The sequence below is a fragment of the Pan troglodytes genome, chromosome X (genome assembly GCF_028858775.2).
Source record: "Pan troglodytes isolate AG18354 chromosome X, NHGRI_mPanTro3-v2.0_pri, whole genome shotgun sequence".
In the NCBI taxonomy this organism is placed as follows: Eukaryota; Metazoa; Chordata; class Mammalia; order Primates; family Hominidae; genus Pan; species Pan troglodytes.
In genome coordinates, this window is record NC_072421.2 from 41,317,573 (window position 1) to 41,332,009 (window position 14,437).

Sequence of the window (14,437 nt, forward strand, 5' to 3'; positions counted from 1 at the left end):
TTACAGGCGTGAGCCACTGCGCCTGGCCCAAAACATTGTTTTTCAATGCCTACTATCAATGGTGTTACTCCTAAGGAAAATTATAGAATAAACTTAGATAGCATCTTATGTAGCTTAATGACTTTAACCATGGTCCAGTGTAGATCTAAATGAAGAATGATCCAGGTGTCTTCTGGAAGCCCCTTTCTAATCTGCGTACTATTTCATGCGGAAGTTACACTCTAGAATCCGATGAATTCATCCATGGGTATATGGAAATATTGCTAGAGGTTGCAACCATGGTCACCTGTCAGCCCCAAGCTATCTGGCTACATGGCCCCAGGAGAGTGGTAACAACTCTGTGACTCAAATCTGTAAAAGCAGGAACTTTGGACCACATAACTAAGATTACTTTCAGCAATAAGAGTCTATGGAAAATTACTAAGCTTGTCATTATTTTTGTTCAAAAGTAACTTATTTACCGACCTACCTCAGAAATATTATAAGTGTGGTTCCAGACCACTGCAATAAAGTAAATATCACAATAAAAAGAGTCACACAGATTTTTCGGTTCCCCAGTGTATATAAAAGTTGTGTTTATGCTATACTGTAGTCTATTAAGTGTGCAATAGCATTATGTCTAAAAAAAGTACATACCTTAATTTAAAAAATATTTTACTATTAAAAATGCTAACGATGGCTGGGAGCTGTGGCTCACGCCTGTAATCCAGCACTTGGGAGGTCGAGGCAGGAAGATGGCTTGAGGCTAGGAGTTCAAGACTAGCCTGGGCAATATGGCGAGACTCTGTCTCTTAAAAAAAAAAAAGAAAGAAAAAAAGAAAAGAAAATACTAACAATCATCTGAACCTTTAGTGAGTTGCAATTGTTTCGCTGATGGAGGGTCTTGTTTCTATGTTGATGGCTGCTGACTGATCAGGGTGGTGGTTGCCGAAGGTTGGGTGGCTGTGGGAATTTCTTTTTTTTTTTTTTATAATTTCAACTTTTATTTTAGATTCAGGGGATACATGTGCAGGTTTGTTACATGAATATGTTGTGTGACATTGAGGATTGGGGTACAAATGATCCTATCACCCAGGTAATGAGCATAGTACCCAATAGGTATTTTTCAGCCCTTGCTCCCTTCTCCCCTCCTCCCTCTAGTAGTCCTCAGTTCTGTTGGTCCCCTCTTTGTGTTCATGTGTACTCAATGTTTACCTTCCAATTATAAGTGAGAATGTGCAGTATTGGGTTTTCTGTTCCTGTGTTAATTCGCTTAGGACACTGGCCTCCAGCTCCAAACATGTTGCTGCAAAGGACATGATCTTGTTCTTCTTTATAGCTGCATAGTATTCCATGGTGTATATGTACTACATTTTCTTTATCAAATCCACCGCTGATGGGCATCTAGTTTGATTCTGTGAATAGTGCTTTGATGAACGTTCAAGTACATGTGTCTTTTTTGTAGAACAATTTATTTTCCTTTGGGTATATATCCAGTAATGGGATTTCTGGGTTGAACAGTGGTTCTGTTTTTAGCTCTTAGAGAATTCTCCAAACTGCTTTCCACAGTGGCTGAACTAATTCACATTCCCGTCAACAGTATATAAGCATTCCCTTTTCTCTGCAGCTTTGCCAGCATCTGTTATTTTTTGTCTTTTTAATAATCATCATCCTGACTAGTGTGAGATGGTATCTCATTTTGGTTTTGGTTTGCATTTCTCTGATGATTGGTGCTGTTGGGCATTTTTTTATATGTTTCTTGGCCACATGCATGTTGTCTTTTGAGAAGTGTCTCTTAATGTCCTTTGCCCAATTTTTAATAGGGTTATTTGGTTTTTGCTTGTTGAGTTGTTTAAGATCCTTATAAACTCTGGGTATTTGGCCTTTGTTGGATGCAGAGTTTGGAAATATTTTCTCCCATTCTGTGAGTTGTCTGTTTACTTTGCTGATAGTTTCTCTTGCTTTCCAAGCCTCTTTAGTTTAATTAGGTCCCACTTGTCAATTTTTGTTTTGGTTGCAATTGGAGGACTTAGTCATAAATTCTTTGCCAAGGCTGATATCCAGAATAACATTTCCTAGGTTTTCATCTAGGATTTTTATAATTTGAGGTCTTAGATTTAAATCTTTAATCTGGATTTTGGCGATTCTAATACATATGTACTAGTATCTTGTTTTAATTTGCATTTCCCTGATGACATACAATGCAAGCATCTTTAAAAAATTTTTTTTGTTTTCTTAATTTTTTTGGCTCCCCACAGGAAACGAAACCATCTTTTCATATGCTTATTTGCCACCTATCTTTGGTGAGGTGTCAGTTAAAGTCTTTCACTTATTTTTTGATCTGGTTCTTTTCTTATTGTTGAGTTTTTTACCTTGTATATTTTCGATAACAACCCCTTATCAGATATGCCTTTTGCAAATATTTTCTCCCAGTCTGTGGTTTGTCTTTTTATTGTTTTGATAGTGTCTTTTGCAGAGCAGGAATTTTTAATTTTAATGAAGTCCATGAAGTTATTTCATGGGTCATGCCTTTGGTGTTGTATCTAAAAAGTCATCACCAAATCCAAGGTTATTTAGATTTTCTCCAAAGTTATCTTCTAGGAGTTTTATAGTTTTGTATTTTACAGTTAGATTTGTGATCCAGTTTGAGTGGAAGCGTGTAAGGTCTGTGTCTAGAGTCATTTTTTTGCATGTGGATATCTAGTTGTTTCAGCACCATTTGTTGAAATGTTTACCTTTTCTCCACTGTAGTGCTTTTGCTCCCTCAAAAATCAGTTGTATTTATGTGGGTCTATTTCTGGACTCTCTCTTCTGTTCCATTGATCTATTTGCCTATTCTTTCATCCATACCACATGCTTACTGTAGCTTTATAGTAAGTCTTTAAGTTGGGTAGTGTCAGTATTTCAACTTTGTTTTTCTCCTTCAACACTGGGTTGGCTATCCTCGGTATTTTGTTTCTCTGTATAAACTTTAGAATTAGTTTGTCAGTCTCTAGAAAATAAATTGCTGGGATTTTGATTGTGATTGCATTAAATCTATAGATCAAGTTGGGAAGAACTGCCATCTTGACAATATTGAGTCTTACTACCCATGAACATGGAATAGCTCCCCATTTATTGAGTTTTTCCTTCATACTCATAGCTTTGTCAGAGTTTTATGGCTTTCCTCATATGTATCTTATACATATTTTGTTAAATTTATCCTGAAGTATTTCATTTTTGGGGGTGCTAATGTAAATGTATATTTTAAGTTTCAAATTCCACTTGTTCATTTTTGATGTATTAGGAAAGCAATTGACTTTTGTATATTAACTTTATATCCTGCAACCTTGATATGATGACTTTTTTTAACTTTATGTATACATATTTAATTAGAATAGACATAAACCAAAAAGAAGAAAAAAATCAGAATAAAGTGTCGCTATCATTTTGTTTGCAAGGAGGAGTCAGGGAATGGAACAAATTACCAGAAAAATATCCTAAGACCATCCTGAAGTAGCTAGGTTACATAATCTTAAGAGTCAAATGCCAAAATTAAGTCTTATACCACTTAATCCACAAATGAACAAAAGAGGAGTCAAAAGTTTATCCTATTTAGTGTAATAATTTTTACATTAAATATATAGTGATTTGCTTCTCACAAAGCGGTACTGGCAACTTTTAGTAGAAAGAAGTTTCCATTATGCGTTGACTAAAAAATCTCAAAAACAACTAAGCAGCTATGCTATAGCTCAGTAAGTACCATTAAACTGTTCTGTGTGCATTTCAGGTTAATACATTTAATGGCTAGTGTACATTTCAGGTTAATAGAGAACTACATTTTGGGTTTTAAAAAGGCAGCAATAATTATATTTTGGCTTTTAGTCTAGATGCTTAACATAGTTAAGGCAACAGTTCAAGCTGTGGCCTTTTAAGTGAAGGTAGTTAAAATTTAAGAACAACCATCATAATCTCTTGCAACCTACATACACTGTTTAATGCTTACATGGAATGAAACCAGTGTTCTTAATTGGCATGTTACACACACACACACACACAAACAGAATTTTTTAAAAAATCAAAGGCAATCATTCTAAAGGTACTATGGTAGCATGTTAAAAATGCAAATATGCTATAGAACTAAAGTAATATGAACAGCACTACTCATTACCTAGGAGAAAGGTGACTGGTTTTCACACAAAGCTAAACCTGTATCAGTCATCCTAATCACAATGGCTTAAAAAAGCATCAGGTTTCCAGTAGAGGAACTATTCTAGGAAAGTCAGTAAATCTCTTGAAAGTTTCACCTCTGTAAAACCAGGATAAGGCTACAACTATTTTGAAATCTGAACAAGGTATCAGATGAAATAGTAAGATTCCCAATCATAATGTAAGATAGAAGGCCAGGTGCAGTGGATCATGCCTGTAATCCCAGCACTTTGGGAGGCCGAGGCGGGCGGATCATGAAGTCAGGAGTTTGAGACCAGCCTGACCAACATGGTGAAACCCCGTTCCTACTAAAAATACAGAAATTAGCCAGGTGTGGTGGTGCACGCCTGTAATCCCAGCTACTAGGGAGGCTGAGGCAGGAGAATCACTTGAGCCCGGGAGGCAGAGGTTGCAGTGAGCCGAGATCGTGCTACTGGCACTCCAGCCTGGGCGACAGAGCGAGACTCCATCTCAAAAAAGAAAAAAAAAAAAGATAGAAAGGTCCTCATGCAGCATATGCTCGCTGGCTCTGGGAAAGCTACATGTGCATAATACCGAAGTTGCCAAAGAAGGAAACTGGAGACGTTCAGTTATATTTCCATGGTGCCGTGAATTTTAAACCTCAGAAATGGTGTGGTCCATTAGGCTTTTCATAATGCTTGGTGCCATCCGCTTAATAATATGTTCAAAGATAAAAGCAGGCATGATTGTAATAGTAACTACAGTCCCAGATGTTGACAGTATGTCTGCAGTTTGAGAGTCCTTCGATTCAATGACATTCTGTCCATTGATTTCACAGATGTTATGTTCTGTGAGAAGACCATTTCTGGCTGCAGAGCTATCTTTCACTATGGATGTTATTTGTCCATTTTTAAAGATAAAACCAACATGTCCAGTGCTATCCTTATGCATGGTAATCGTCCATTCAAACGGCCTGTCATGAATGGTCATGGTAATCTCTCCAAAATTCTGTTTGAGCACCTTGTGTGCTTTATCAGAGCTCTACCCTGCACAGTTTTCACTATTAATCTGGAGTACTTGGTCCTCAATTCTCAGACCAACCAATGAGGCTGGAGAATTAGCCTGGACTAGCTGAACAAATATACCATTATCTATTGATTTAAGCCTGAGTCCAATTTTTCCATTGTGATCCTTACACAAAATGACTTCACAAATCCCTTGCTTAATTTCTGCTCTGTGAATTCCAACATCATTACCAGTTACAGCAGCCACCATATAGTTCATACTGGAAGGTCTTGCTACCAACTGCCCCTGAATTGGTGCACCAGAAACCATGGCCACATTTGCACATATTTCTTCTTCATTTAAACTCAGGCCCATGTATTGAGAGAGCTCTGGATATAATTTGGGATAGAGATTTCCATTTTGAGAGATGGGAGCAGAAGCTTCTGACAAAATTGCTGGATTGGCAGAGTTTGTAGAAAAAGTAGTTTGAGCCCCAATTACTTTGTCTACCTTCAAGTTTTCAAGAGATGGATAGAGAGACATTTTTGCAGGGTTCTTCTAGCCCACAGGGACCCACTCGCCACCGCAGCCTCCAGTCACCGGCACCAACTTCTCTATGATGACTTCTTAATTCCAAGAGTGTTTGTCAACTCTCTTGAATTTTCTACATAGATGACCATGCCATCTGTGAACAAAGACAGCTTTATTTCTTCCTTGTCAATCTGTATATCTTTTCCTTTTTTTTCTTGTCTTATTGCATTAGCTAGGACCTCCATTATAACATTGAAAAGCAGTGGTAAGAGGTGACATTCTTGCCTTCTTCCCAGTCTTACTGGGAAAGCTTTGAGTTTCTCACCAGAAGTGGTTTATTCTAAGGGATTGGCTCATGAGATTGTGGGGGTTGGCAAGTCTGAAATCTGAATTCAGGTAAGAGTTGATGTTGCAGCCTTGAGAATTCCTCCACCTTCAGTGAACCCCAGTCATTGTTTTTAAGGCTTTCAACTGATTAGATGAGGCCCACCTACATTATAGAGGTAGTCTGCTTTATTCAAACTCTAGTGATTTAAATGTTAGTCACATCTAAAAACATATCTTTACAATAACATCTAGACTGGTGTTTGAGCAAACAACTTGGCACCATAACCTGGCCAAGATGATACACAAAATTAACCATCACAATATATAAACAGATTATAGGGATTTTTAAATTTGCTTTTCAAACCAGTGGAATCATACTATATGCTTTTCTGTGGAACTTGCTTATTATCTGACAATAATATGTCATATTATTATTAATAAAATAATATCTCATACTTATCTCTCCAGGTCAATCCTTATAGCTGTTTCTCTTTCTTTTAAATAGTTGGGTAATAAAAAGGAATGAGATCATGTCCTTTGCAGGGACACGGATGGAGCTGGAAGCCATTATTCTCAGCAAACTAATACGGGAACAGAAAACCAAACATCATATGTTCTCACTTATAAGTGGGAGCTGAACAATGAGAACACATGGACACAGGGAGGGAAACAACACACACTGGGGCCTGTCATGGGGGCGAGGGGAGGGAGAGCATCAGGAGAAACAGCTAATGCATGTGGGGCTTAATACCTAGGTAATGGGCTGATAGGTGCAGCAAACCACCATGGCACATGTTTACCTATGTAATAAACCTGCACGTCCTACACATGTATCCCGGAACTTAAAATAAAATAAAATTTAAAAATAAATAAATAAATAGTTGTGTAATATCCAACCATTTGCCCGTTTTTGGTGGGGAGATTATTTCCAGTTATGACCAATGCAAAAAACATCTTTACACATATATACTTATGTATTTGTACAAGTATTTCTATAGGCTAGAGTCCCAAAAGTGGGATTACTGTGTCAAAGAATATGTGCATCTTTGATTTTAATAGATCCTACCAAATTACTTTCTTAAAATGCTATGGCAATTCTCCAACAGAAATTAAAGAAACTACAAACTTTCCCACATCACTGTCAAAATTAGTTCTAAATTTTGCCTTATGGATGAAAAGTGTTATCCTATTATTTTTGTGTGTGCTTTTCAAAATTTTTTAATTGTCATAACATAAAATTAACCATCTTAATTTTTAAGTGTACAGTTCAGCAGTGTTAAGTACATTTACAGTGGTATGCAACCAATCTCCAGAACCCTTTTTAATCTTGCAAAGTTGAAACTCTCCACCCATTAAATAATAACTCTCCATTCCCCACCCCCCTTGGCCCTTGGCAACCACCATTCTACTTTCTGTCTCTATGAATTTGACTACTCTAGGTACCCCATATAAATGGAACCATACAATATTTGTCTTTTTGTGACTAGCTTCTTTCACGTAGCATGTCTTCAATGTTCATCCATGTCATAGCATGAGTCAGACTTTACTTTCTTTTTAAGGCTGAATAATATTCCATTGTGTATCTATATCATATTTTGTTTACTCATTCATTTGTCAGTGGACATTTGGGTTGCTTCCACCTTTTGGCTATCCTGACTAATGCTGCTATAAACATGGGTGTACAAATAAATTTTTGAGACTCCGCTTTCAATTGTTTTGAGTATATACCCAGAAGTAGAATTGCTGGATCATGTGTAATTCTATTTTTTTTTTTTTGAGGAACCGCCATACTGTTTTCCATAGCAGCTGCACCATTTTACATTCCCACCAACAGTGCACAAGGGATTTCTACATATCCTTGCCAACACTCGTTATCTTCTGTTTTTTTTTTTTGATAGTAGCCATCTGTTGTGTTCTTTTCTTTTTTTTTTTTTAGTAGTAGTCATCCTTCTGCTATTATTTTAACATATATATTCACATATTTATAATCACATGTTTTATATATCAGTTATCTGCATTTTCTGTTCTAAGAATTACCTGTTTATAATTTATAGTCTTCACCTTTTTTCTATTGGGTTGTCTTTTTCTTATCAATATATAGAAGCACTGTGTGTTGGGTTGGCATGAAAATTGCCATTTCTTTTGGTCAAAAACAGTTGACTATCAGCAATTTTATACAGTTCAACTTAATATTATGAATATTGATATTAATTCTAATATTATAGATATTAATTTATCTATCATTAATTGCGACTATTTTCTCACAGCTTCTTAGTTGTCCTTTGACTTTTCATGGTGTCTTGTGCAACTGAATAATTTTAATTGTCTATATTATCAATCTTTTTTTTCTTTTATGATTTCTGAGTTTCTTGTGTTGTTTAAGAAGGTCTCCCTAGCTAAATATTACATAAATATTCTCCTAAATTTTTTTACTTTACCTTTGTATCTTCTGTAATTAAAGATGAATTAAATAGGAGTTTGTCTTTGTGTTTTTCATGTGCTAGGCAATTATTCTAGCATCATTTATTAAATAAGCCATTACTGAATTGAAATGCCACCTTTATTATACACTGTATTAAGTTCTGATAAAATCAGTTTCTTTCTTCTTTATTCTATTTCACTGATCTATTCTCCAATGTCCTACTTTTTTGATTACACTAGCTTTATAGAGAGTTTTAATATCCATTAGGGCAAGATACTAGTAAGTTATTACTGGTCTTGTTTTTCAAAGCTTTATTGGAGATTATTATAGAGTTGGGTTATTGTTCCTCACACAAATCTACAGAGATCCCTAGTTAACAGTTAAATATCTTACACATCTTAATATCTCCCTCAGCTCAGGAAGCCAGCTGTGTTCAAGTTTCAACCAACACTTGAGAGCCTCTTTCTTACGTTCACCTTGGGAGGCCAGTACCCAGAGCTTCAGCCAGGTGATGAAGAGGAGAGGGAGGAAGAGGTGAGTTTCTCCAGAGGCCCTCAGCATAGGCCTATGGTTGCTCATAATTGTACCCCACTGTCCCCAGGATGGACCTCCCAGGTAGGTGGGGTAGTCAAGGAAGGTGGAAGGACAGCAGAAACAAACTACGTGCTTCAGAGTTTTGGTTAGGAATGGCCTCATTCTTTTTTTTTTTAGACAGAGTCTTGCTCTGTCCCCCAGGCTGAAGTGCAGTGGCACAATCTCTGCTCACTGCAACCTTCGCCTCCCAGGTTCAAGCGATTCTCCTGCCTCAGCCTCCCAAGTAACTGGGACTACAGGCGCATGCCACCACACCCAGCTAGTTTTTGTATTTTTAGTAGAGACGGGGTTTCCACCATGTTGGCCAGGCTGGTCTCAAACTCCTGACCTCAAGCGATCTGCCTGCCTTGGCCTCCCAAAGTGCTGGGATTACAGGCGTGAGCCACCATGCCTGGCCCTCATTCTCAACAAATATCTAAATGACCCCAAAGTATAAATATCAACTCCTCTACCTGTCAGTCCTCAACATCAATTATCAAATGAAACACATGGAAGCTCCAATGCAGCCATGGGATCTCCCAGCAAGTGGTAAGGACACAGTGAGAGCCAGGTAGGGGCAAGCCAACTGGACAGCATCCCAGAGCACCTACCTCTGCAGGATGCCAGACCATCATGGAGATAAATCAAACATGCCGTAGTAGTTAACTCAGGTTTCCACACAAACTCCTCACATAACTAGGGAAACGTACATGGTTCTATCCTCACTGAAGCAGGGGCTACCTTGAGCAGAAATTTCAAGTCCATCTTCAGTGGCCTTGCCCTTCTCATCATTTTTGTGATTTGTGTCTACAATGTGTACTGTGCTTCTATTATTCGTACCATTCAGAGTTACTGGTTACAATTAGTTCCAATTCTTTTTAAAAATAGTGTTATAAAAATTTTAAAGTAGGCCGGGTGTGGGCGCTCATGCCTGTAATCCCAGTGCTTTGAAAAGCCAAGGCAGGTGGATCACCTGAGGTCAGGAGTTTGAGACCAGACTAGCCAACATGGTAAAACCCCGTCTCAACTAAAAATACAAAAAAATTAGCCAGGCATGGTGGCACAAGCCTGTAATCCCAGCCACTCGGGAGGCTGGGGTAGGAAAATCGCTTGAACCTGGGAGGCGGAGATTGCAGTGAGCTGAGGTCACACCACTGCACTCCAGCCTGGGCGACAAGAGTGAAACTCCGTCTCAAGAAACAAAAACAAAAACATTAAAGTAAAATATAAACTTGGTTGTAAAAGCAACCTTTAAACACTAAAACTGAATACAGAGTAAAAAGAAAGTCTCTCATCCACTCCAGCCCCCCAACCTTCCTTTATTTGTATTTATTTATTTTTTTGTAGAGACAGGGTCTCACTATATTGTCCAGGCTTGTCTTGAACTCCTTGCCTCAAGTGATGATCCTGCTTCAGCCTCCCAAAGTGCAGGGATTACAGGTATAAGCCACCACGCCCAGCCTCCCAATCTTCCTTTAACCTCCCTCATGTCTTACATGGAGAGAGAGTTCCAGTAAAGCAGCTACAAGAACCCAGTGTCTTTAGGTTTCTGATTATAAATTAACATCCTGGTTTATTAAATTGCACATTGGTTAACTTTTATCTTCAAAGGAAAGGCCTTCTACTGTAGCAGATCCTACATTGCAGGCTAGGAATAAAGAGGAACTGAGCTGGCCAGTGGGAGAGGGAGCAAAGGCCAGCTGGAGCATGGAGGTGGAGTGAGCACAGGGACCCCAGGTAGGTCAATGGCCTAGGTGAAGTCCTCACAGACACAGGGGTTGTGTGTCCTCACTTCTGGTAGCCGTGGGGAACCTGAGGGAACCAGGTGGGGCTGTGAATGATCCAGGGGACCGGTAATGCTGAGGGTGTGTAGCAGCCCACTTGTAGAGGCAACTAGCCATTCAAGGCGTGGCAGGGGACAAGAAATAGGGCTGGCATGGCCAGGCACGGTGGCTCACACCAGTAATCCCAACATTTTGGGAGGCCAAGGTGGGCGGATCACTTGAGGCCAGGAATTTGAGACCAGCCTAGCCAACATAGTAAAACTCCATCTCTACTAAAAATACAAAAAGTAGCCAGGCGTGGTGGCACGCACCTGTAGCCCCAGCTACTCGGGAGGCTGAGGCAGGAGAATCTCTTGAACCCAGGAGGCAGAGGTTGCAGTGACCAGAAATTGTGCCACTGCATTCCAGCCTGGGCTACAGAATGAGACTCCACCAAAAAAAAAAAAAAAAAAAGAAAAGAAAAAAGAAAAGAAAAGAAGAGAAGAAAAAGAAAAAGAAAAAGAAGACTGGCAGGACAGGTATGGGAAGGTAGCCCCCTGCCTAGAGGCTGGGGCTCAGAGCAGGCATCCTCTTTCGTGGATGACACTGCCTTTTGTGGGCACTGGAGATGAACAGAGAGCCTACAACCCAGGCAGAACAGGACCAGGTAAGTTGCTCTACCTCCTGCTAGAAATACTCAGGAAGAGGCCACCCCAACCCGCCACCTCCACCCCCAACCCCACCAGAAGTGCTGATAGCAACCAACCTGGACAAAGAACTGCAGCAGAGTATTTCCAAAATCACATGGTGGACCACATGGCTTCCTTTGACCCCTCCAGACCCACCCCACCCTTCTCCACCCACTCTATGCTCCTAGAGGCGGGCCTGGATGAACTCCATCAAACGGTTTCTATGCCCTCTGCCTTCCAGTTGACCTTGGCTACCAGCAGGAGGTGGAAAACCGAAAGGAGAGAGGTCAGAGTATTTATTTCCCCCAAATACCTTCTTGAGAGCTGGCTGGCTGTGTCCCTGGACCAAAAGCCACAGCTCCTGTCAAGAGGCCCTCTTCACAGGATTTTCTCTCTCCAGTTTCCAGTGATTGCTTTCTCCTTCTGCTCCTTCTGGCCTGTGGTTTCCCTATACCCTGATATTCCTTTGTAAATAGTCTCTTTATTAAACTCTTCTCAATTTACTCAATCTGAGGGTGCCATCTGTTTCCTGCCAGGACCTGGAATGATACAGATGGCTTGTCTGACAGGACCTATTGATGGAGAGTCCAAGAACCCCTTATTATTCTAGGCAGAGGTGGGGCAGCCTGCATTTAGCTGGAGGTTACTAAAGGTGCATGAAATGAAACCAGAAACTTGAGCTCTTTGGGGGTGGGGACTGTCTTACTGGCTTTGCAACACCAGCACTATGGCAAAGTCTGTCTTTTAGTAGAGGGCCTTCTAAGAGCAGATTTCCTCTCTCCAGTTCAGGAACACTTTTCTGTCTTAAAAGGGTCTCCTTCTCAAATGTTGATGTCCCTGAGAGGTTTTGCTTTGAATGATTTTCCGCTAGGATCAAAACAATCAGTGAGTGGCTGGGCGCAGTGGCTCATGACTGTAATCCCAGCACTTTGGCCGAGGTGGGAGGATCACTTGAGGCCAGGAATTCGAGACCAGCCTGCTCAACATGGCGAGAACCTGTCCCTACAAAAACATAAGAAATTAACCAGGCTTGATGGTATTTATATGTAAGTATATAAATATAGATAAATAGATAACTTGACAAAGACTGGAAGACACATGAAAATATGTTGGGGCATTGGGGTTAGAGAATAATTTTTTTCATTAAATTGTTAATTTCATGAAGTTATTCTTATGATACATGAATGTGGAGGAAAAAACATAAAACAAGTATGTATATGAAATTGGGCGAAATACTGTCTTACCATCCTCCTTTCCCTCATCTATATACTAAGAGGATAAAGAGTCTCTTCCATTCCAATCCATTCCAGGTAATACAAAATGTGATTCTAAACTCTTAAAATGAGTCATATGTGGACACAGAGAATGAGGCAAAAAAAAAAAAAAGACACAGGAGTTTTGATTATTTTAACATGTCCATAAAAATCAAGAAATAGGAATAATTGTTTTTGTTCCCACTAGGGGCTGTGGTAAGTGAAGTTTTGTCTGTCTAGCTTGCTTTCTCAATCCCTCCTCTGGGTCACTTGAAGATCCCCTCCCTGACTCCACATGACTATGATGGCTAGGTCAATCAGTGTCCTTTCCCGCCCTTGACATTTAGTGGTCAGAAGACTAAACCAGAGCCAATCAGATTCTTCTCTGAAATTGATGCATGGACAGGTGGACAAAGAAGGTCCCTTTCTTCCAGGGCTGCCAAATCTTTCTGCCTGTTACTTGGGTGACCTTAGACAAATCGTTTAACTTCTTTGAGCCTAAATTTTCTCACCTTAAATGAGGTTAATAATACAATCTATTTCATAGGCATTTGTAAGAATCAAATGATATGAAGCATGAGAAAGGTTATTATAACTTTAATGTGTTTTATAATGTTATTAATAAATGTATTGTTATCAAATGTAAATAAAATTATATGATAAATTAATTCATTGTAAGGTGTTGGTCAATGACATCTTAGGACATTAAATCTCCCAAGGGTATTTACATATTTTTAAAGGGGCCCATTATATAAAGCACAAAGATAGAGAGCACTAATCTATACTGTCAGGAATTAGGATAGTGGTTAACTTTGCAGGGGTGGGGGGCTTGTGATCAGAGGGAACATAAGGAAGCTTCTGAAAGGTATTGGTTGTGTTCGGTTTCTTGATCTGCATTCTAGTTACATGGGTGTATTGTTGGTAAAGCTTCATTGTCCTGTATGCTTAAGATATGTGCCCTTTTCCATATGTATGGTATGATTTAATAACAAGTCTTTAAAACTTGGAAATTCCGGCTTCCAAGAAGAAGTAGGCATACTTTTCCTTACTCCTCCTACTAAGTACAATGAAAAACTCTGGACATTATATATGAAATGAACATAAGAAGACTTTGAAAGGAGGCACTTTCTTTGAAAGGAGGAGACTTTGAAGAAGATGGCACTTGGAAATATCAATAAGTGCAAACTAAAAAAGACCTAACAAAAACTGCTCTATCTGGCCAAAGGGCCAAGAAAGGAACAACACAAGAAAAGAGAAAACTTTTAGACAGAAACTGCTCTGCTCTGACTAAACATCACAGGAAAAAAAAAAAATGTAGCCCCATCCTCATTCATACCAGCAGAGGCCAAGTGGGGAGCCTAGAATTCCACTCGCCAGGCTATAGCAATGTGCCCTAACCCACCCACTGGGATATCTTCAGAGAAGGCCAAGTATGGAGCCAGTACGTTTATCCCTGCTGGGTAGTGATGAGGAAACCACATAGGCAACCTGTACTTCCAGCCCGCATCCTTCCTCCTTGGGCAGTATCAGAAGAAGCATAGTAGAAAGTCAGGACTTTCACCATTGCTCAGCAGTATTGATGCCATCCTCTCCCTGAGGTGTCAGTGGAGGCCTAGTGAGGAGCCTGAACTCCCACCCCACCCAGCAATAATAAAGAACACCCCCCGAGATGTCAACAGAGGCCGAATAGACTTTCTCTGCTGACCTGGCAGTAATGAGGGGACACCCCACCCCCTTCCCTTGCCA

At 39.6% G+C, this 14,437-nt stretch overlaps 1 long non-coding RNA gene and 1 pseudogene across 1 annotated transcript in view; both read right to left on the reverse strand.

Annotated features, from left to right (window-relative positions):
• Positions 1-11,875, reverse strand: part of LOC129138624 (uncharacterized) — a 46,103-nt gene extending 34,228 nt beyond the window's left edge. Inside the window, exon 1 of the long non-coding RNA XR_008541947.1 lies at positions 11,752-11,875. This is a non-coding gene — a long non-coding RNA (uncharacterized LOC129138624). The remainder of the gene's footprint in view (positions 1-11,751) is intronic.
• On the reverse strand, positions 4,720-5,676 carry LOC739666 (syntenin-1-like; annotated as a pseudogene).
• Positions 11,876-14,437: the final 2,562 nt, after the last annotated feature.